This window comes from Kogia breviceps, chromosome 2, assembly GCF_026419965.1.
Source record: "Kogia breviceps isolate mKogBre1 chromosome 2, mKogBre1 haplotype 1, whole genome shotgun sequence".
NCBI classification, from domain to species: domain Eukaryota; kingdom Metazoa; phylum Chordata; class Mammalia; order Artiodactyla; family Physeteridae; genus Kogia; species Kogia breviceps.
The window spans coordinates 135,460,316-135,484,109 of record NC_081311.1 but is presented as its reverse complement, the minus strand read 5'-3'; the positions used below and the strand labels follow the sequence as shown (position 1 = coordinate 135,484,109).

Sequence of the window (23,794 nt, the reverse complement as noted above, 5' to 3'; positions counted from 1 at the left end):
AACAAATTCATAAATATGACTTCATCAAAGTTAAAAACTATTACTCTGTGAATGAAAAAAGTTAAGAATACAAAAAATGAGCCACAAAAGGAGAAAATATTTGCAAATTCCACATCTCCTAAAGGATTTTTATCCAGAATATTTATAAAGAACTCTCAAAACTAAACAATAAAAAACAACTCAATAAAAAAATTAGGCAAATATATATATACAAAGAACTCTTAAAACTCAACAATAAGAAAAAAAAATTTTTTAATGGGGCAAAGGGCTCCCCTGGTGGCGCAGTGGTTGGGGGTCCGCCTGCAGATGTGGGGGATGCGGGTTCGTGTCCCGGTCCGGGAGGATCCCGCGTGCCGCGGGGCGGCTGGGCCCGTGGGCCATGGCCGCTGAGCCTGTGCGTCCGGAGCCTGTGCTCCGCAGAGGGAGAGACCACGACGGTGAGAGGCCCTCATAGCAAAAAAAAAAAAAAAAAAAAAAAAAAATGGGGCAAAGACCTGAACAGACACCTCACCAAAGATATACAGATGGCAAATAGCATATGAAAAGATGTTCCACATCACATATCATCAGGAAAATGCAAATTTTAAAAATGAGATACCACTATACACCTATTAGAATGGCCAAAATCCAAAACACTGACACTACCAAATGCTGGCAAGTATGTGGAGCAATAGGAACTCTTCACTGCTCCTGGGAATGCAGAATGGTACAGGCACTTTTGAAGACAGTTTGGCGGTTTCTTACAAAACTAAACATACTCTTACCATATGACTTAACAATTATTTACCCAAAGAGGTTGGAAACTTAGGTCCATGAAAAAATCTGAAACTGAATGTTTCTAGGAGCTTTATTCATAATTACCAAAATTTAGATATCCTTTAGTAGGTGAATGGATAAAAAAATGTGGTACATCCAGACAATGGAATATTTTTTAGTGCTAAAAATAAATGTGGCTTTTCAGCCACAAAAAGACAGGGAGGAAACTTAAATGCATATTATCAAGTGAAAGAAGACAACCTGAGAAGGCTATGTACTATACTCTTCCAAGTATATGACATTCTGGAAAAGGCAAAAACTATGCAGACAGTAAAAAATCAGTGGTTACCAGGGATTGAGGGTGGGAAGGAAAGATAAATAGGTGGAGCACAAAGGACTTGGAGGGTAGTGAAAATATTTTGTATTATACTACAGTGATGGATACATGTCGTTATACATTTACCCAAACCCATACAATGTACAACACCAAGAATGAAACCTAATGTAAACCACGGACTTTGGGCGATGTGTCAATGTAGGTTCATCAGTTATAACAAAGCTACCACTCTGGTGAAGGATGTTGATAATGGGGGAAGCTATGCATGTGTATGGGGTGGGGAATATATGGAAAATCTCTGTACCCTCCTCTCAATTTTGCTGTGAACCTAAAACTGCTCTAAATAATTAAGACTTTTTAAAACATTGGACAAAATATTTGAACAAACACTTCACAAAAGTATATATGTATATAGATGGTGAATAAACACAAGTAAAAATGCTCAATATTATTATTTATTAAGGACATACAAATTAAAAACCACAACAATTAGAATGTCTAGAATAAAATAAATTAAATAAAAACTGGTGGGCTTCCTTGATGGAGCAGTGGTTGAGAATCTGCCTGCCAATGCAGGGGACATGGGTTCAAGCCCTGGTCTGGGAAGATCCCACATGCCGCAGAGCAACTGGGCCCGTGAGCCACAGCTACTAAGCCTGCACATCTGGAGCCTGTGCTCCGCAACAAGAGAGGCCGCGACAGTAAGAGGCCTGCGCACCGCGATGAAGAGTGGCCCCCGCTTGCCGCAACTAGAGAAAGCCCTTGCACAGAAACGAAGACCCAACACAGCCAAAAAAATTAATTAATTAATTTTTTTAAAAAACTGACAATACCAAATACTGGTAACTGTGTGGAGCAGTGTGAATGTTCATACATTACTGATGGAAATGCAAGATGATATAAGCCATTTTGGAATACATTTTTATAGTGTCTTAGAAAGTTATAAACATGTGACACACAATCCCACCAGAGCAGTTACCCATGATAAACGAAAATTTAGCTTCTCACAAAAAATTCTACTTGGATCCTTATAGCAGCTTTATTCAAAACATCAAAATCTAAACAACCCAAATGTCCTTTAATGGATAAACAAACTGTGCTACATCAATACAATGGAATACTACTTAGTAATAATAAGAAAAAAAACTATTGAAATATGCAACAACATAAATCTATCTCAAATGCATTTTAATTAAGGGAAAGAGGACGGATGCAAAAGATTACATTCTGTATGTTTCCACTGATATGACATTCTGGAAAAGGCAAAACTATAGTGACCTATAACAGATCAGTTGTCAGGGATTAGGATGTGGAGGGGCCAACAAGGGGCACCTCAAGGGAATTTTGGGGGTGATGAAACTGTTCTGTAACTTGATTGTGGTAAAGGTTACAAGACTCTATGCAATTGTCAAATCTCATGAAATTGTACACCAAGAAGAGTAAATTTTATTGTTTGAAATATAAAAATGAATAAAAGATTTTTCATTTTTCTTTTGCTTTCTTGCATTGCTTAAGTGCTTTCCTAAACCCAAGGCACATAAATACCTGTGAGCTACTGAATTTACTGAATGTTCAATAATAATTTAAACATTTGAAAATATTTAAAGTAATTTTAAATCTTTTAAAATATTTTAAATCTTTACCTGCAATTTACTTCTGTATAGTATGATGTATAGATCTCACCTTATCTTTCCCCATGTAGTTAAAGAATTGTTCTAGTACCTTCTGCTAAGTAAGACATTGTCCTTCCCTGCTTCTCCCCATTCAAAATGTCTTCTTTATCAGACTTGAATTAATTATGTGTACTTGGGGTTGTTAACAGCCTTTCACTGGAAGGCTTCCCCCATTGACCGATGATTATTTCTTTGTTGCATGTTACGATCACATGTATATCATGTCTGTTTTTGGACTTTGTATGTCCATTGCTCTGATGATTTGGTTTTGTGTCTGTCCTTACTGGGCATTGATATCCTGTAGACACGTGTGTGTAATGTGCAATTCTGCAGTTTAATCAAAGAACAGCGTTGGAGTCACTGCTGCCTATGTCATTCATAGTCTTAAGAGTGGCTTTGCTTGATCAGGGAGGGCCAGGAGGGTGGATGAGCAGTAAGCTGAGGGTGGGTCTCTAGGGAGCACTATCATGTGAGCAAGAGTGAAATATCAAGACCTTTCGTGGGCAAGTTGTTTGGCCCCCGCAGCATCTATTGTTTTCAGTGAGCTGATTTCACTCATTTATATTACCTATGGCTGCCTATTGGTATTTGAGTTGTGATTCCTGACTTTGTGAAAGAACAGAGAAAGAAGAGCCTGTGAAAGGGGACTTTTTATAAAAGGGTCTCCAAGGTATGAGACAAACCAAGAGGGAGGGGTGTCACAGCAGCCCAGGGAGTGAAAGAAGAAAAATGAAGTTAACAGTGTCAAATACCCCCGAGAGAACCAGTCAAGATAAGGGCTGCAGGTCATCTGAGCCTTTAGAGAGAGCATGCTTTGTTAAATGGGGTTAGAAATCAGATCGTACTGTGCTGAGGAGTGACTGAACCTTGGAAGTTGGAGATAACCACAGCTATGGAGAGTTTGAATGAGCTGGGGAGTAGAGAAATTGGATGGTAGCAGCAAGTGAAGGGAGAAGTCAGTTTGCTTTTGTTTGTTGATTTACTTTTTGGATAGAAGTTTGAAGAGCATGTACAGGTTGAAGAAAAAGAGCCAGCAAAGAAGAAAAAGTTGAAGATAAAGGACATAAGGGAAATTAATGGCAAAAGCCTCAGCATCAGTGATAGGGAATAAAATCAAATCCACGCTTTGCCTTGAATAGCAGGAAGGACCACTGATCCCTTAAGACTGGAGGGAAGAAAGAATGGTGATAGATGTTGCTGTTTGGTGCTGGAGGGAATTGCAAGGATGCACAAATAGTTTCCGCACAATGACCTTAATTTTCTTGTCAAAACAGCAGGTGCACTGAGAGTGAAGGGGAGAGATTGTATGGCTTGTGTGGGGTGATATGGTTTTGAAATGGTGGCTGACCACGGTCAGAGTGAAAGGATTAGTGAATGCTACTGAGGGGCTGACTCAGATTAGAAAACCATCTATCTGCAGAGTAGTATAATTTGCTCCTGTATCACTCATGTGCCTGTATGTAAGAAAAGAGATTTCCCCTATGGATTCAGGTTTGCATGTACAGTGTAACAAGGACAGGCTAAGAAATGTGGAGGGTGAGCTGCCGGTGTCCAAGACAAATTCCAAGTAAGACTTGGGGAACATGGAAGTATCCATGAATTCAAGAAAAAAAAAAGTGAGAGGAAAAGGGTTTATTCATTTGCAATTCCTGACAATCTTATGTTTTTACCTTATTTTTTATTTTCCCTAATTTTGTCACTTATTCTATACTCACTCATTATTCCGTTAGATACATTTTAGATACAAGGCCAGGTGCAAGCAAATAAAAGGGAACTAAAAACATATACAGATGGTCAGAAGTGAGTTTCACTTTAACAAAGGGGGCTGGAATTTAAAGTGTCTCAGTTGAGTTTTAATGGAGAACAAGATGCTGTAGGTGGTTGGGAGGTTGTTGATATGGAGTGGATGCTTATTGAGGTTGTGATGGTTAGGATTTGATCAGTCGTTCTTATCTGGGGATAATTTTGTCCCAAAGGGACATTGGGCAATGTCTGGAGACATTTTTGGTTTTCACAACTTGCACGGTGGAATACTACTGGCGACTACTGCCCGGGAGGCTGCTAAACATCCTACAGTGCACAGGACAGCCCCTCAACAAAAAATTATGCCATCAAAGTGTCAGTAGTGCTGAGGTTGAGAAACCTGGATTAGACAGATCATTTATAAGAATGATGGAAAAGGAGAATGGTAGGAAGTCATTTGGAGAACCACTGAAGAAAGGTGGAGAGGGAGGAACAACCCAGAACATGGGCATGCCAGGTGATGTGAGATTCAAAGATGTATATCTGTGTGTGGTGGTTTGTGAGAGGATGCAAGAGTCATTATTTGGAAGAGTCCATGGGGAACTGGATTTGTGGTACAAATCTGCAAAATACTCCTGGGTTTAACTTTGGTAAAGCACATATACGGAAGATGAAAGTGAGCGAATTTAAGGGAAAGTATTTGCTATTTTCTACTTGCTTTTGAAAAGTCATGTTTTAGTTACCCTTAAACGAGAGTTTTTAGTTCTTTCTTTCAAATTCTCTAGATAAATCTAACAAAGATTAATGTTGGTTTGGGAGGAATCTATCTCTGACACAGTGACATTACGTAAGAAGTCTTTGTTTTTCCCATAATCTTCCACTAGTCCTCTGCAACTCTTATTTTTTCTTTTCTTTTGGTTTTCCCAAAACAGACAATACTGTTGTGCTGGTTGCCTCTATCTGGTCAGCTTCACAGAGCTGACCATCTCTTCAGTCTACAATACAGCATGTTATATATACCCACTGCCTTGGTTTAATTAAGATAGGTCTTCTAAACTATCATGAACTTTACTTTGTACTTCTTTTACTATTTCAATACTGGACATTTATTTCCTTTAGATGATAATACTATTTATAATACCTGTCTTTTGGAAGATTAAAGGAATTGTAATACTTAATAGGTTTTGAAACCTCTTAATCTAAATTTTGTTCTTTTGGATGGCTACATATTCCTTTCACATTGACTTATTAACAATGAAAAAACGGATTTAACTACTTTTCTGCACACCAAGTTGGCTAAACTTTTCAATTTTATCCAGTAAAGTCAAGACTGAATGGCTTTTAAGATAATGTCAATTCATGTGATGGGTTCATCTATAGTGCAGACTCCAAAAATTGGGCAGGGTTATCTGGCCTGTAAACAACTCCAGAATCTTGTGCTTAGCACCTAATGCTTCACAGAAAAATTCCAACCAGATCACCATCAAAAGAAACCTGATGACTCATTTGTTGAAGATCACAAATAGATTGATTTATTTTAATTTCCAAATCTCCACACTTCTTCTAATAAATCAAATGTACAATGAAACACATACGTCTTTTAAAAAATTAGTGTACTATGTGAATGAGGTGGTGTTTAAATAATTTCCTTCTGTCTTCAATCCCAGTACTCAGTACTCTCCTAAAATCATAATAAGACTGATGATAGAACAATAAAAAAATTATATAGACTCTTCTAGCACCATGAATCATCTATATGTATTGTCATAGAGATCTTTAACTATTAGGTTTATAAAATTTATTCAATTCTAAAAAATGGATTGATTTTCCCCCATACACAGATGGATAGTTATAGTCTTTATCCTTTAGTAAGTGAATGGATGAATCCACGTTCAGTTGTATATTTCTTTATTGCAAACTCTTTGACAGTATTTCATGTAAATGTAGTAAATGTATTATCATTTAAAAAAGTCTTTTCTTTCCAGCGAAACTGAGATACATACTAGTTATTTTACCTACATTAAAATGATATTTACCTTAGCAAATGATGATTTAGAAAACTTATCATCAGATGCTATATTTCACTATACTTGCTTTTAGTTGGCACGATGTGGGGAAAAGTGACATCTATCTCCTTAGTACAAATTATGTGTTACTAGGTTACTAGGCTCTTTAAAAATTCTACCCCTCCTTATATTCTATGTTCTTTACCTGTTTTCTTTTTCTCCATAGCACCATCACCATCTAATGTAACATATAATTAACTTTGTTTTTTATTGATTATATATTTCCACCCTTTAGAATGTAATTTCCACTAAGGCAAGGATATTGGTGTATTTTATTCACTGCTGTTGCCCCCATGCACATAGCAGGCAATTGATAAATATTTGTTGAATGATTGTAGTTCTTATATAAATTAACTGAACCACTTTAATGGAATAATTAAGAAAGGGGTGTCTTCACTGACTTTTCAAGAAGATGTTTGCTATTTTTAATTACTTGACTTGCTTTAACTTCTTAAGACATGACCTTTCTAAAAGCTTTTTGTGAGAAGCAGAGCGCTATGCGATTCCATTTCCAACAGAGTTTGGACCTCCCACTCCACTGCAAGTCTCTTTACTCATCCAGCTATTTGCATATGGATTCCTTAGGGGTTTATAACATTCAAAGCTACATTATGAGCATTGCAAGTCTACTTGCCTTTCTAGGTCATTGGGGAAATGATTTAATTCTCTGGTGAGCTTAATAAAGTTGCCTGTATATGAATAAGAAAAACTAAGTAGGCAATGCTCACCTTTGTTCTTTTCATGTGTTTGCATAACTGTTTTCTACAACATTAAATTTGCAGTTGTGGCAAAGAAGAGACTTTTCTTTCTTAGAATCTCATATTACTTACTTGTGGTGTACTTGAAGAGCTACTTTAATAAAAGGTCATTTGAGTGTGGGTTGTAACGGAGCATCATTCCCATTGGTATTAACTCTCAGTATTGTAGGCTAATAAAAGCCATAATGTGAAAATATGAATAATCCCCCAATAATTCCCATTGTGCTTTAGAATTTGTTACATGCCCTTTTAAATCTAGCTTGTCTTTTTAATTATATGTTGCTTGCGTTAATAATAAAATAAATTTCCGAGTAACATATTGGTTCGGCAATTCTCCAGAACAAGAACCATATCTTATTCATTTTGAAACAACCAAAGCAGCACTCAGCCATTGTCTTGCATATGGTAAGTCCTAAATAAATTCTGAATGAATATATCCTTGGATGAGTGAGGAAAACAAGTAGAAGGCAAGCCTGACCAATGCAATAAAAATTAAAAGATCATTACAGAGAACAGAGTAGTGGTTACCAGAAAGGAAGGGGCTGGGAGGCGATGGAGGGGTGGGGAATGGGTAAGGAAGGTCAACTCTATGGTAACAGACAGAAACTAAATTTTTTAAGGTGAGCTTGCTGTGTTGTACACAGAAGCAGAAATATAATGTTGTACACATGCATCTTACATAATGTTATAAACCAATGTTATGTCAATAAAGGTAAATAAACACAAAAAACAAATAAAAATAAATAAATAAGAATCATTAATACATTTCATTTAAAATCATGAATATTTGATATTGGGTCCCACAATATAAAGAAGTCAGAAATCATTCACTTTCTCAAGCTATCCCATTAGAACGAGCCATTTTAATCTACTTGTAACTCAAACTTCCAAATGAATATTTTACATTTGTTTATTATTATAAAAAGCTGTTTAATGAGAATAGGCTTATTTTGCTTTTCTTTTCTAGACATATGATTCTAACTATTTAGAAAAGTTCCTCAAATAGCCTTTTGCTCATTCATATCAACTGTTATTTTATTGAGGTCACATTTTCCAACAAGAGTAAAATTTCTTTCACTGTACTTGGGAAAGTTGGAGACTGGGATTCTAAGAATTTTAGAATTGCTGATCAGCTCTCCTTCTAAACTATATGTATATATGTGTGTATGTTGTAACCAAAGATATAAAAGAAATAAAAATTTTCTAAATAGGTGTATATTCCTTAAGAAATCAAAAATAAAATAGGAATGCCTAACATTTATTTTTATACTAACAGTGTTACCCTTTAAAAAAGTGAAGAAAATTTTAATAACCAATGGATTCTCTACTAAAACAATATTTTCCTGTAACCATCCCAATGGAATGAAATAATACATTTCTGGTATAAATGAATTTCTAAAAATTTTGAAAAGATCTTTTTAAAAATATGTATTTTATATAAGAGCATTTTTCCTTATTATCCAATTACACATTAGCAATAACAACACAGAGCAGTGACACAGTTATATCTCAGATCTGTAAAAGCATGAAAATAATAATGTATGCTGACCTTGAGATCTTATGAACGCCAGTATCTTCCTGAAGGATCTATGACTCTGAAAACATCTTTTCAGTCTGTTGATATCTCCTTATTTTTTCCTTAAAAAAGAAAATATGTTTCAATATGTTACATAACGTTATATTTTCAGAGTAAAGCTGACGACAGGGTATAAATATAATGTGACACAGAGGAGAATCAATAGGAATCTTGGAATATAAATAAGGCATTAAATTTAGAACTGAATGATCGTACTGTATATAAATTAGTGCAGAAAGAATATCCATCTTAGAAAAATGTAGTAAATTTCTAATCATTCATACATGTTCATTCATTTATTTACCTGTTATTCAATCAACAACTGTTACTATGGATAAGAAATTAAAGGCATTTTATCTTATCAATCAGCATTACACTAGATTTAAATAACTTTCTAGTATCCAGGAGATTCGCATCTTCAAGACACAAAAATAAACAGGAAAATCAACCAAAATATTGTAGCTAGATAGTTGATGAAAATCACAATGAATATTTATTATGATTAGTGCAATAATTTAAAGAGATGATAAAATCCTGGCAGTAATTACATGCTTTTATTTCCCCAGACTAAAATATATATAATTATTTTTCCTAAAGATTAATAAACTTTCCATTCTAATATGTTAAGATAAATCATTATGTCCATATACAAGTGTAAAAATTTTCCTTAATCATGATGTAGAGAAACTTGTGAAGTGTGGTTCATTTATTGTGTTTCCACAATAGCCAGAAATGAACTATTACTGATCACAGCCAATAACAATAGCTAATGTAGAAATACTATAAATGGGTTATTGAATGAAGAAATAGACTGAGCAAACAACTTATGCTGATGTCATTCAAACAAGCTTAAAACATCAAAAATCCTTAAGAAAAAAATTGTCTCAGGACAATTGTGTCTCCAGGAACTTCTTTCTCCATTTAAACTTTATGTGTATCTACATGGATATGCATGGTTACTTGGCAGAACAAACTAGAATACTTGCAGTACTCACAACACCACTATTTGAGTGGGACTGCAGTCCCATGCGTGGCCTTAGCAGTGACAAGTAACATCTGGGACTGATTTGTGGACACATATGACTATCTCAGGTACTAAGAAAAATATTCAAGGAGGGTGACATTTATGGAAGACTTGGAATATGTATGCTAATGTAAATGTAACATCATTTGTCCTCACAAATCTTTTGTTGTGCTCATCTAAAGAACCTCAGTTTCTGATTATGAGTTCTGTGAAAAACAAAATTGACATAAACCTATATTATCATTTTAAAATGTGCAACTAACACTTATGGTTTATATCTGGTCTTTACTAATACCTGGGGTTCAACTGAGAAATTTCCTGAGAACCAGTTTTCACTTTTAGAAATTTCTGCAATGTCACAGGGCTGGAGGGAAAGGTGAACACCACCTCTCCTAGTTCCAGGCCCTATGGCTTCCCAGTTGCCCATGTACATTACTGCAAATCAACTTACAAATCCCAGCAGCCATTCAGAGTGGCAAGTGAGGGTCAAGGCTCTCTCCTGTGTTTGTCAACATTTTCTCTAAAGGGCACCTTTAGCAGGTCAATGAGGCACAAAGCTCTTGCTGGCATGTTTTAATCAATAGCCATGCTAGACTTCACTGAGGTCATTGAAGGTCACATCTCAGTGGTGGCCTTGACTGAGCTATAAGATCAGCTTGTGTTGTTTATAGTGGATGATTCAATGGTTAGATATAAGAAAATATAACTTGTTTAAAACACTCTTTAACTGTTGCCATCTCTAAAAAAATAACTTTCTTGCAAATGTGGGGATCTTGAGAATAAACTTGTTCCTCCAAGGATCACGGAGTTTGAGACCCCCAAGCTGATCACTTCTGCAAGTCTGGAAGCCTGCTTCATCTCACAGTTTCAGTATGTCAAAAGGAAATAGTCTATGAACACAAATGAAGAAATGTGAATTAGCTGTTCAGGTTTTCTAAGGCAATAATATGACTTGTAAGTTCAGGGCAATAGTTTAGTTATATTTGCAATTGCATCTCGAAATACAGTATTGCATAATTAATATACCTGCAACCAGCAAAAGCATCTTTCACTCTGAAGGACAACTTCCTGACAGAAGCAAAGGGCCTAGGGCAAAGGAATCTAGCAGTAAAGACCAATCTGCCATGTACAGTTTGGCCCTATTTTTTTTAAGAGAATAAAACGCCACTGACAATCACTTTGATTCTATTTAGAATGATTTCTTAAGTAACAACACCACTTCAATTTTGTACCTTCATACACCTGATAAAGTGTGGTTATCAAAATATATGCAGCCCTTAATCCACTCTTTAACAAAAAAATAATTAAATTTAAAAAATAATTAATTTCCGTTTTTTCCTAATATGTGTTGAACTATAATGAAGAGTATCACATGACCAAAAAAGTTTCTAAAATGATGATAGCACTTAGTCATTCTATTTCAGTAAAAGTGGGGACAAGAGTTATCAAAAGAAATTAAATCAGTCCTAGTTAGGCAATTTATATATCAGGTGGTCACCACGGGATTCTTCCACACAATCAGCTCTGCTCCAAAGTGTGCAAACAATTCTCTGAAACAGTTCTGATCGATCTCTATTTAAAGACATGGGAAAAGACATAACTATAATTACTAGGAATGTGCAAGAACTATAAGAAAATTTGGGTGAAAATTTAGGTAAAAATTTTAAAAACCTAAAGGAGTAGATAATTTCCCAGTAAACTGTAAATTAGCAAGACTGACCCAAGAAAAGGTGCAAACCTGACTAGACAGATTATCATAAAAGAGATTGAAAACATGTTTCAGATTCTACCATTGCAAGAGCAATGTATCGGTAGGGTATGGGGAAGTCTTAAAGAATCTTTCTGACGAAAATTCTCCAATAAACCGTACACTTCATCAACAAAATTTTCTTGACCTCTACACATTTTTCGATTGTCCCACTCATGTTCACATTTCCCCACTTACTGAATTTACTGTCCGTTATTCATCATTGTAGTCTCTTCCTCGCATATACACTCACCATGAAGGACTTTTTCTCTCTTCTTCAAATCAATGTGACCAAAAAAAAAAAAAAAATCAGCTAGTTAAACTCAGCTCTCTTCCTACTATGAATCTGCCTCTAGTAGCTGAACAGATGATAATGACTAGAGAAAATGTAGCCTATTGCAAGTGGGTCCCCAGTAGTCGTGCCTGACAATCTAGTATCACATTTCCCTTAGTAATTCATAACTCAACTCTATGATACCATGAAAACGCACCTTTACTTCTTTTCAACTGTCCAACATTTCTTCCCATCTTTTCCATCTCAGTTTATGATATTGCTTCTAAGAAAATTGAAAGAACTCCAGGGCCTGGAACTTCTTTCCTTCTTCGTAGTATATTCCATGTACTCTTGATATTTGTACCCATATAGTCAGCCTTCAATCCTGTTATAATGCAAAAACTGTTCTTTCTCCCACCTGAGGTCATCTCCTTCTCTTAAGCTTTGGATTCTAATTTCCTCTCACCAATTCTAGGTCTTTGCTACTTTAACGATCCCCTCTTTCTTCTGCATCATCATTTCCCCTCTATTTTACTCTATTATTCCCTTTGTCTGCAAATATGTTGTAATATCTCCAAACTTAAAAACAAATTCCCTTTCTATCAGTTCCCCATCTCACTATCACTTTATTTCTCCACTCTGTTTTATAGCAATTTCCCAAACGAGGTATTCTCCATTTCTCAGATGTAATTCTATATTGAACTCCCCAAAATTAGACTTCATTTTCACAGTTCCACTGAAATAGCATTTATCAAGGTCATCAGTGAATTTGAATATTACCAAATCCAATGGTAAATTTTCAGTCCTTATCTTCAATATCTCAAGAGAGTTTGACTCAGATTTTCAGTTCAGTCTTGAGCTATTTCTTTACCTGGCTTGCAAGATACCATGCACAGAGTAGGGTTTTCTCCTACCTCATTTGCTGCCTTTCCTCAACCTTCCTGCCTGATTTCTTCCATTCTTTCTAACCTCTAAATCCTCCCACGGATTGAGGTCTGAGACATTTCTATCTGACTCTTTCCTAAGAAAGCAGATCTGGTCCTATGTCTTTAAATACCACCATTTATTTGTGATTCTCAAATTTAGATATGTAGCCTTAACCTCTTTTCAATTTTAGATTTTTATACGCTCTGCCTACTCTAATCTACAGCTCCACTTAAATGGCTAATAGGCTTTTCAAATTTTAACATGTCAAAAAAATTTTAAAATGAAAGAAAGATGGAAGGAAGAGAAAGAAAGAAAGAAAGGGAAAGAAAGAGAGAAAGAAAGAGAAAGATAACATATCCCAGGCTTCCTCCTCTTACTCCAGTGTTACCCATTTTAGTAAATGACATCACCGTTTACCCAATGACCCATATTAAAAACCTAATTCTTTGATAAATGGCTAATTCTAGGATTGGGACAGGGTAAATACAAGATGAACCTGAATCACCTTACAATGATGAAAAGTAAGAAAGGGAAAGAAAAAAGGATAGGCACATGAGAAGTCTATGTCATGTGCGAAGGACAGAAGGACTGACCTGAAAGAACTCTCAATGGTCAAAGTTGGAATAATTTACACAATAAAAATTAATGACAATATTAGATTATAACCCAAAGAATAAAATGAATATCTGTGAGTCTATAATGATATAAATAAATGACTAAATAAATAAATAGGAGAGAAGGAACAAATCTTCCTTATATTAAATTCTGTGATATGATATTTATGACTTCACATAAAAATGCATGTGTGTCTGCATAAAAGAAAATTATTCAAGAAAACCAATTTTGAAGCACAGAATAGTTTTTGGACATTGGGTCCACATTTTTTATTAAGCAGAAACCAACTTTTAAATATAAAATTGATTGCAGGGCTCCTTAATTTCACAAGGAAAACAGAGAATTGCTGCTAGAATTGATCAGATTCCCAAGAAACGCATAAATTCTTACAGATGGTCCTAGGAACGTAGCTAAATTGCAGACTGTGTTAGTCAGTGTACTTTCATGCTCAGCTGCAGAAAATAGAAATTAAACTTAAAAAAAGAAAAAGCAATATCCACTGACAGAAGTAAAAGAGGAAAATCTTTACAGCACTTGTTCCCTCCACTTTCAGTTAATGAAGCAGTCTACAGTATCTATTTTAATTGTTTTGATTCTCCTGCATGGAAACCACACAGTTACTATTCTGCAGGGTAGGAATGCCCAAATAAAAGTCTTGAAGGGTTGCTGGAACTGCCCTGACAACTTCCATTCTCTTAAAAGAAATGAGAAAAAACCACATATTTGTTACTTAAGAATATGTTCTTCTCTGCCACTGTAAGATGTAAGGAACCTCACCAAAATTTCCGCATAGAAAGTGCCCAGCACCTAATTACTAATTAATGTGTTTATATACTTTCTCCACATTTCAGGAATATTGCATGTAGTGGCAGACAGAAATTGGGTATACATAATTATGTATTTAATCTGACCCCAAATTGGTCTGCTTGCAACACCAAGGAGTACATTGGCTAATGTCAAGTATGTGTGCATGAAGAAAAAAAAAAAGTCTAGATATCATATGAGAAGATTTTGTCACAGAAGTCAGTCTATTGATAGACTTCATGATAGATGACTTAATAATAAAGTGATTTTACCATAAAGTGAATAATGACTGAACCCTGAGTGAAGATTTTTACAGATATGAGTAGAGAAATGAAGATTCAATGCAGTTCGAGAGAAATATTAGTGGCATGACAATGTAATAAAAAGTGTTTAGGCTCTGGAGTACCAAAAAGCAGAGGTTGACATCTTTTGATGTTTTCATCTTTCTTCTGTGATTTTGGGCAAATTACTTAACATCAGTTTCTTCATCTATTGAATGGGCATATGAACTCTGATTTTGCATTTTGCAGGGAAGTCAGTAGGCAAGGCAGTCAGGAAATGCAATTTTCAGAGGAAGAGCAGAGACTGAACACAAATGGGCACATAGTAGACACACTAAGACAATCCTCATGAAGACATGAGCTATTTCACCGTCTGAGCTATTGGAGCCAGGGTTGGAAGAGACTGCTCCTTGTCTTCAAGAATATAGTGCTAGGGGCTTCCCTGGTGGCACAGTGGTTAAGAACTCGCCTGCCAAGGCATGGGACATGGGTTCGAGCCCTGGTCCAGGAAGATCCCAGATGCTGCAGAGAAACTAAGCCTGCAAGCCACAACTACTGAAGCCTGTGCACCTAGAGCCCGTGCTCTGCAATGAGAAGCCCGTGCACTGCAACAAAGACCCAATGCAGCCAAAAATAAATAATAAATTAATTAATTTTTTTAAAAAAAGAATATAGTGCTAGAGGGGGGACCTTCAAGATGACGGAGTAGTAAGACGTGGAGATCACCTTCCTCCGCACACATACATCAAAAATACATCTACATGTGGAACAACTGTTACAGAACACCTACTGAATGCTGGCTGAAGATCTCAGACTTCCCCAAAGGCAAGAAAATCCCCACGTACTTGGGTAGGGCAAAAGAAAAAAGAAAACATAGAGACAAAAGAATAGGGACTGGACCTGCACCTCTGGGAGGGACCTGGGAGGGAGGAAAAGTTTCCATACACTAGGAAGCCCCTTCACTGATAGAGACAGAGGGTGGATGTGGGGAAGGCATGGAGGAGAGCGCAGCAACAGGGGTGCAGAGGGCAAAGTGGAGAGATCCCTGTACAGAAGATCAGTGCCAAGCAGCACTCACCAGCCTGAGAGGCTTATCTGCTGACCTGCAGGTGAGGGTGGGGCCTGGGAGCTGAGGCTCAGGCTTCAGAGGTCAGATCCCAGGGAGAGAACTGGGGTTGGCTGTGTGAACACAGCGTGAAGAGGGCTAGTGCGCCACAGCTAGCTGGGAGGGACTCCGGGAAAATCTCTGGACCTGCCTAAGAGACAAGAGACCATTGTATTGGGTGTGAGAGGAGAGAGGATTCCTTCCCTGTCTGCCCACAGAAGGTAGAGCACCGCCTAAATGAGCTCCAGAGATGGGTGTGAGCCGGGGCTATCAACTCAAGACCCCAGAGACGGGCATGAACCGCTAACACTGCTGCTGCAGCCACTAAGAATCCATGTGCAAGCACGGGTCACTATCCACACCCCTGCCCCCAGGAGCCTGTGCAGCCAGCCACTGCCAGGGTCCAGTGATCCAGGGAAAACTTCCCCAGGAGAACACACGGTGCGCCTCAGGCTGTTACAACATCACACTGGCCTCTGCCACTGCAGGCTCGCCCCACATTCCAATTATAACTACCGTACCCCTCCCTCCCCCCAGCCTAAGTGAGCCATAGCCCCTTAATCAGCCAATGCTTTAACCCCATCCTGTCTGGGCAGGAACAGAAGCCTGGGGGCAACCTACATGCAGAGGTGAGGACAAAACCAAAGCTGAACCCCGGGAGCTGTGCAAAGAAAGAAGAGAAAGGGAAATTTCTCCCAGCAGCCTCAGGGGCAGCGAATTAAATCCCCACAGTCAACTTGATGTACCTTGCACCTGTGGAATACTTGAATAGACAACGAATCAACCCAAAATTGAGGTAGTGGACTTCGAGAGTAACTGTAGACTTGGGGTTTGCTATCTGTGACTGACTTGTAACTGATTTTTATGTTTATCTTAGTATAATTTTTAGTACTTATTATCATTGGTGGATTTGTTTATTGGTTTTGTTGCTCTCTCTTTTTTCTTTATTACTTTTTAATTTTTAAAATTAATTTTTTAAATTTAATTATTTTATTTTATTTAAAAAAAAAAATTTTTTTCTCCCTTTTCTTCTGAGCCATGTGGCTGACAGGGTCTTGGTGCTCTGGCCTGGTGTCAGGCCTGAGCCTCTGAGGTGGGAGAGCCAAGTTCAGGACATTGGACCACCAGAGACCTCCTGGCCCCACATAATAATAATCGGCGAGAGCTCTCCCAGAGATCTCCATCTCAACGCTAAGACCCAGATCCACCCAACGGCCAGCAAGCTCCAGTGCTGAATGCTCAGGCCAAACAACTAGCAAGACAGGAACACAACCCCATCCATTAGCAGAGAGGCTACCTAAAATCATACTAAGTTAACAGACACCCCAAAACATACCACCAGAGGCAGCCTTGCCCATCAAAAGACAAGATACAGACCCACCTACCAGAACACAGGCATCAGACCCTCCACCAGGAAGCCTACACAACCCACTGAACGAACCTTACCCACTGGAGGCAGACACCAAAAACAATGGGAATTAGGAAACTGCAGCCTGTGAAAAGGAGACCCCAAACAGAGTAAGTAAAACAAAATGAGAAGACAGAGAAATATGCATCAGTTGAAGAAGCAAGGTAAAAACCCACCAGACCAAATAAATGAAGAGGAAATAGGCAGTCTACCTGAAAAAGAATTCAGAGTAATGAGAGCAAAGATGATCCAAAATCTTGGAAATAGAATGGAGAAATTACAAGAAACGTTTAACAAGGACCTAGAAGAACTAAAGAGTGAACAAACAATGATGAACAACACAACAAATGAAATCAAAAATTCTCTAGAAGGAATAAATAGCAGAATAACTGAGGCAGAAGAATGGATAAGTGACCTGGAAGATAAAATAGTGGAAATAACTACTGCAGAGCAGAATAAAGAAAAAAGAATGAAAAGAATTGAGGACAGTCTCAGAGACCTCAGGGACATTAAATGCACCAACATTCGACAGGGGTCCCAGAAGAAGAAGAGAAAAGGAAAGGGTCTGAAAAAATGTTTGAAGAGATTACAGTTGAACATTTCCCTAACATGGGAAAGGAAATAGTCAAGTCTAAGAAGGGCCAAGAGTCCCATACAGGATAAATCCAAGGAGAAACAGGCCAAGACACATACTAATCAAACTATCAAAAATTAAATACAAAGAAAAAATATTAAAAGCAGCAAGGGAAAAGCAACAAATAACATACAGGGGAATCCCCATAAGGTTAACAGCTGATCTTTCAGCAGAAACTCTGGAAGCCAGAAGGGAGTGGCAGGACATATTTAAAGTGATGAAAGGGAAAAACCTACAACCAAGATTACTCTGCCCAGCAAGGATCTCATTCAGATTTGACAGAGAAATTAAAACTTTTACAGACAACCAAATTTAAGAGAATTCAGCCCCACAAAACCAGCTTTACAACAAATGCTAAAGGAACTTCTCCAGGCAGGAAACAGAGAGAAGGAAAAGACATACAAAAACAAATCCAAAACAATTAACAATTGGTAATAGGAATATACATATCGATAATTACCTTAATTGTAAATGGATTAAATTCTCCAACCAAAAGACACAGACTGGCTGAATGCATACAAAAATAAGATCTGTATATATGCTGTCTACAAGAGATCTACTTCAGACCTAGAGACACATACAGACTGAAAGTGAAGGGATGGAAAAAGATTTTCCATGCATATGGAAATCAAAAGAAAGCTGGAGTAGCGATTCTCATATCAGACTAAATAGACTTTAAAATAAAGACTATTACAAGAGACAAAGAAGGACACTACATAATGTTCAAGGGATCAATCCAACTAGAAGATATTACAACTCTAAATGTTTATGCACCCAAAATATGAGCACCTCAATACCTAAGGCAAATGCTAACAGCCATAAAAGTGGAAAACAACAGTAACACAATAATAGTAGGGGAATTTAACACCCCATTCTCACCAATGGACTGATCTTCCCAAATGAAAATAAATAAGGAAACACAAGCTTTTAATGACAAATTAAACAAGATGGACTTAACTGATATTTATAGGACATTCCATCCAAAAACAATAGAATACACTTTCTTCTCAAGTGCTCATGGAACATTCTCCAGGATAGTTCATATCTTGGGTCACAAATCAAGCCTTGGTAAATTTAAGAAATTTGAAATTGCATCAAGTATCTTTTCCAACCACAACGCTATGAGACTAGATATCAAGTACAGGAAAAAAAAAAAACTGTAAAAAATACAAATACATGGAGACTAAACAATATGCTACTAAATAACTAAGAGATCACTAAAGAAATCAAAGAGGAAATAAAAAATACCTAGAAACATATGACAATGAAAACATGATGGCCCAAAACTTATGGGATGCAGCAAAAGCAGTTCAAAGAGGGAAGTTTATAGCAATACCTTCCTACCTTGAGAAACAAGAAAAATCTCAAATAAACAACCTAATCTTACACCTAAAGCAATTAGAGAAACAAGAACAAAATACCCAAAGTTAGCAGAAGGAAAGAAATCATAAAGATCAGAAGATCAGAGAAAATGAAAAATAAATGAAGGAAATAATAGCAAAGATCAATAAAACTAAAACTGGTTCTTTTAGAAGATAAAAAAATTGATAAACCACTAGCCAGGCTCATGAAGAAAAAAAAGGGAGAAGACTCAAAGCAACAGAACCAGAAATGAAAAAGGAGAAATAACAACTGACACTGAGGAAATACAAAGGATCATGAGCTATTACTACAAGAAACTATATGCCAATAAAATTGACAACGTGGAAGAAATGGACAAATTCTTAGAAAAGCACAACCTTCCGAGACTGAAACAGGAAGAAATAGAAAATATAAACAGACCAATCACAAGCACTGAAATTAAAACTGTGATTAAAAATCTTCCAGCAAACAAAAGCCCAGGACCAGATGGCTTCACAGACAAATTTTAACAAGCATTTAGAGAAGAGCTAACACCTATCCTTCTCAGACTCTTCCAAAATATAGCAGAGGGAGGAAATACTCCCAAACTCATTCTACAAGGCCACCATTACCCTGACAACAAAACCAGAAAAAGATGTCACACAAAAAAGAAAACTACAGGCCAATATCACTGATGAACATAAATGCAAAATTCCTCAACAAAATACTAGCAAACAGAATCCAATAGCACATTAAAACGATCCTACACCATGTTCAAGTGGGGTTATCCCAGGAATGCAAGGATTCTTCAATATATGCAAATCAAGCAATATGACATACCATATTAACAAACTGAAGGATAAAAACCATGAGATAATTTCAATAGATGCAGAAAAAGCTTCTGACAAAATTCAACACCCATTTATTATAAAAACTCTCCAAAAAGTAGGCAAAGGGGGAACTTAACTCAACATAATAAAGGCCATATATGACAAACCCACAGCCAACATCATTCTCAATGGTGAAAAGCTGAAATAATTTCCTCTAAAATCAGGAACAAGACAAGGATGTCCACTCTCACCACTATTATTCAACATAGCTTTGGAAGCTTTAGCCACAGCAATCAGAGAAGAAAAAGAAATAAAAGGAATCTAAATAGGAAAAGAAGAAGTAAAACTGTCACTGTTTGCAAATGACACGATACTATACATAGAGAATCCTAAAGATGCTACCAGAAAACTACTAGAGCTAATCAAAGAATTTGGTAAAGTAGCAGGATATGAAATTAATGCACAGAAATCTCTTGCATTCTTATACACTAATGATGAAAAATCTGAAAGAGAAATTAAGGAAACACTCCCATTTATCATTGCAACAAAAAGAATAACATATCTAGGAATAAACCTACCTAAGGAGACAAAAGACCTGTTTGCAGAAAACTATAAGACACTGATGAAAGAAGTTAAAGATGATACAAACAGATGGAGAGATATACCATGTTGTTGGATTGGAAGAATCAACATTGTGAAAATTACTAATACTACCCAAAGCAGTCTACAGATTCAGTGCAATTCCTATCAAATTACCAATGGCATTTTTCTCTGAACTAGAACAAAAAATTTCACAATTTGTATGGAAATGCAAAAGACCCCGAATATCCAATGGAATTTTTTTTCACATCTTTATTTGAGTATAACTGTTTTACAATAGTGTGTTAGTTTCTCCTTTACAACAAAGTGAATCAGTTATACATATACATATGTTCCCATATCTCTTCCCTCTTGCATCACCCTCCCTCCCACCCTCCTTATCCCACCCCTCTAGGTGGTCACAAAGCACAGAGGTGAACTCCCTGTGCTATGCGGTAGCTTCCCACTAGCTATCTAATTTACATTTGGTAGTGTGTATATGTCCCTGCCACTCTCTCACTTCGTCACAGCTTACCCTTCCCCCTCCCCATATCCTCAAGTCCATGCTCTAGTAGGTCTGTGTTTTATTCCCATCCTACCACTAATCTCTTCATGACATTTTTTTTTTTAGATTCCATATATATGTGTTAGCATACGGTATTTGTTTTTATCCTTCTGACTTACTTCACTCTGTATGACAGACTCCAGGTCTATCCACCTCATTACAAATAACTCAGTTTCATTTCTTTTTATGGCTGAGGAATATTTCATGGTATATATGTGCCACATCTTCTTTATCCATTCATCTGTTGATGGACACTTAGGTTGCTTCCATGTCCTGGCTATCGTAAATAGAGCTGCAATAAACATTTTGGCACATGACTCTTTTTGGATTATGGTTTTCTCAGGGTATATGCTTAGTAGTGGGATTGCAGGGTGCAATTTTGAGAAAGAAAAATGGAGCTGGAGGAATCAGGCTCCCTGACTTCAGACTATACTACTAAGCTACAGTAATCAAGACAGTATGGTACTGGCACAAAAACAGAAATATAGATCAGTGGAACAGGATAGAAAGCCCAGAGATAAACCCATGCACACATGGTCACCTTATCTTTGATAAAGGAGGCAAGAAATACAGAAAAGACAGCCTCTTCAATAAGTGGTGCTGGGAAAACTGGACATCTACATGTCAAAGAATGAAATTAGAACACTCCCTAACATCATGTGCAAAAATAAACTCAAAATGTATTAAAGACCTAAATGTAAGGCCAGACACTATAAAACTCTTAGAGGAAAACATAGGAAGAACACTCTTTGACATAAATCACAGGAAGATCCTTTTTAACCCACCTCCTACAGAAAGGGAATAAAAACAAAAATAAACAAATGGAACCTAGTGAAACTTAAAATCTTTTGCACAGCAAAGGACACTATAAACCAGACGAAAAGACAACCCTCAGAATGGGAGAAAATATTTTCAAATGAAGCAACTGACAAAGGAGTAATCTCTACAATTTACAAGCAGCTCATGCAGCTCAATAGCAATAAAACAAGCAAACCAATCCAAAAATGGGCAGAAGACCTAAATAGACATTTCTCCAAAGAAAATATACAGATTGTCAACAAACACATGAAAGGATGCTCAACATCACTAATCATTAGAGAAATGCAAATCAAAACTACAATGAGGTATCACCTCACACCGGTCAGAATGGCCATCATGAAAAAATCTACAAACAATAAGTGCTGGAGAGGGTGTGGAGAAAAGAGAACTGCCTTGCACTGTTGGTGGGAATGTAAATTGATAGAGCCATTATGGAGAACAGTATGGAGGTTCCTTAAACAACTGAAAATAGAACTACCATACCACCCAGCAATCCCACTACTGGGCATATACCCTGACAAAACCATAATTCAAAAAGAGTAATGTACCACAATGTTCATTGCAGCTCTATTTACAATATCCAGGACATGGAAGCAACCTAAGTGTCCTCTGACAGGTGAATGGATAAAGAAGATGTGGCACATATATACATTGGAATATTACGCAACCATAAAAAGAAATGAAATTCAGTTATTTGTAGTGAGGTGGATGGACGTAGAGACTGTCATACAGAGTGAAGTAAATCAGAAAGAGAAAATAAATACCGTACGCTAACACATATATATGGAATCTAAAAAAAAAAAAAGTGGTTCTGAATAACCTAGGGGCAGGACAGGAATAAAGATGCAGATGTAGTGAATGGACTTGAGGACACAGGGAGGGGGAAGGGTAAGCTGAGAGGAAGTGAGAGTGGTATTGACATATCTACACTACCAAATGTAAAAGAGTTAGCTAGTGGGAAGCAGCAGCATAGCACAGGAAGATCAGCTTGGTGCTTTGTGACCACCTAGAGGGGTGGGATAGGGAGGGTGGGAGAGAGACGCAAGAGGGAGGGGATATGGGGATATATGTATACATATAGCTGATTCACTTTGTTATACAGCAGAAACTAACACAGCAATGTAAAGCAATTATACTCCAATAAAGATGTTTTAAAAAACAATTAAAGCATTAAAATCCGAAAAAAAAAAAAAAGGATATAGTGCTAGGAAGATGTGTATGTCTATGTGTAGGCACATACCTTCCATAGGGAGGGAAACCCATAACCCCATATGCAGTGGGAGAAAATGAGGCCCTCCCATAGTGAGAACAGAGTCAAGTCATTGGGGTCAGAGGAAGCGCTTAGGTTGGTATTTGACTTCCAGATCCCTTTTTGCCTTTCTCAGTTACTTGAACTAAGATTGCTCTTTTTTGTTTAAGCTAGATTGTGTAGGGCTTCTTCACTTGAGTAAAAATTCTTGACCAACATAACCGTGACCATTAACTGACTATTTTACAGAAGTTCTAGGACATATGCCAAGTATTACCAGGAAAAGAAATGCAATTAAAGAACGGGTATAGTTATTTATTACCAGTAAGGGAAATTAAGTCAATGTGGTTGTGTTGAGAGGTCCTGTTTTACCGTCATACTGAAAGAATTCTCTCTCTTTTATCTTACATAGAGAATTTAAATACTAAAAAATTGAAAAAAAAAAAAAAGAAATCTGAAAAGGTAATTTCTCCCAGCCTTTTAAGATAGAGGGACCAGTTGATTTCTTTGTTTCATGCCTAGTAATCAGACTACAAAATGAACGCAGATCAATGCCAGATGGAGGCTATCAAAACAAAAATTGGCCACAAAGAAACAAAAATGTGTTTAAAGTTAATCTGCAGCTACAAAATGTGGGATGCTGAACAGAGCACTTTTGTTCCCTTTTATCGTACCTCAGTGTT

The 23,794-nt window shown here is 37.0% G+C and overlaps 1 protein-coding gene across 2 annotated transcripts in view; it reads right to left on the bottom strand.

The window, feature by feature from the left end:
* The window catches only part of CSRNP3 (cysteine and serine rich nuclear protein 3), a 188,825-nt gene that overhangs the window by 140,093 nt on the left and 24,938 nt on the right, over positions 1-23,794 (bottom strand). For both annotated transcript variants that reach the window (XM_067026223.1, XM_067026224.1), the window contains one exon: positions 8,883-8,971. The gene's annotated coding sequence lies outside the window, so the exon portion shown is untranslated. The remainder of the gene's footprint in view (positions 1-8,882; positions 8,972-23,794) is intronic.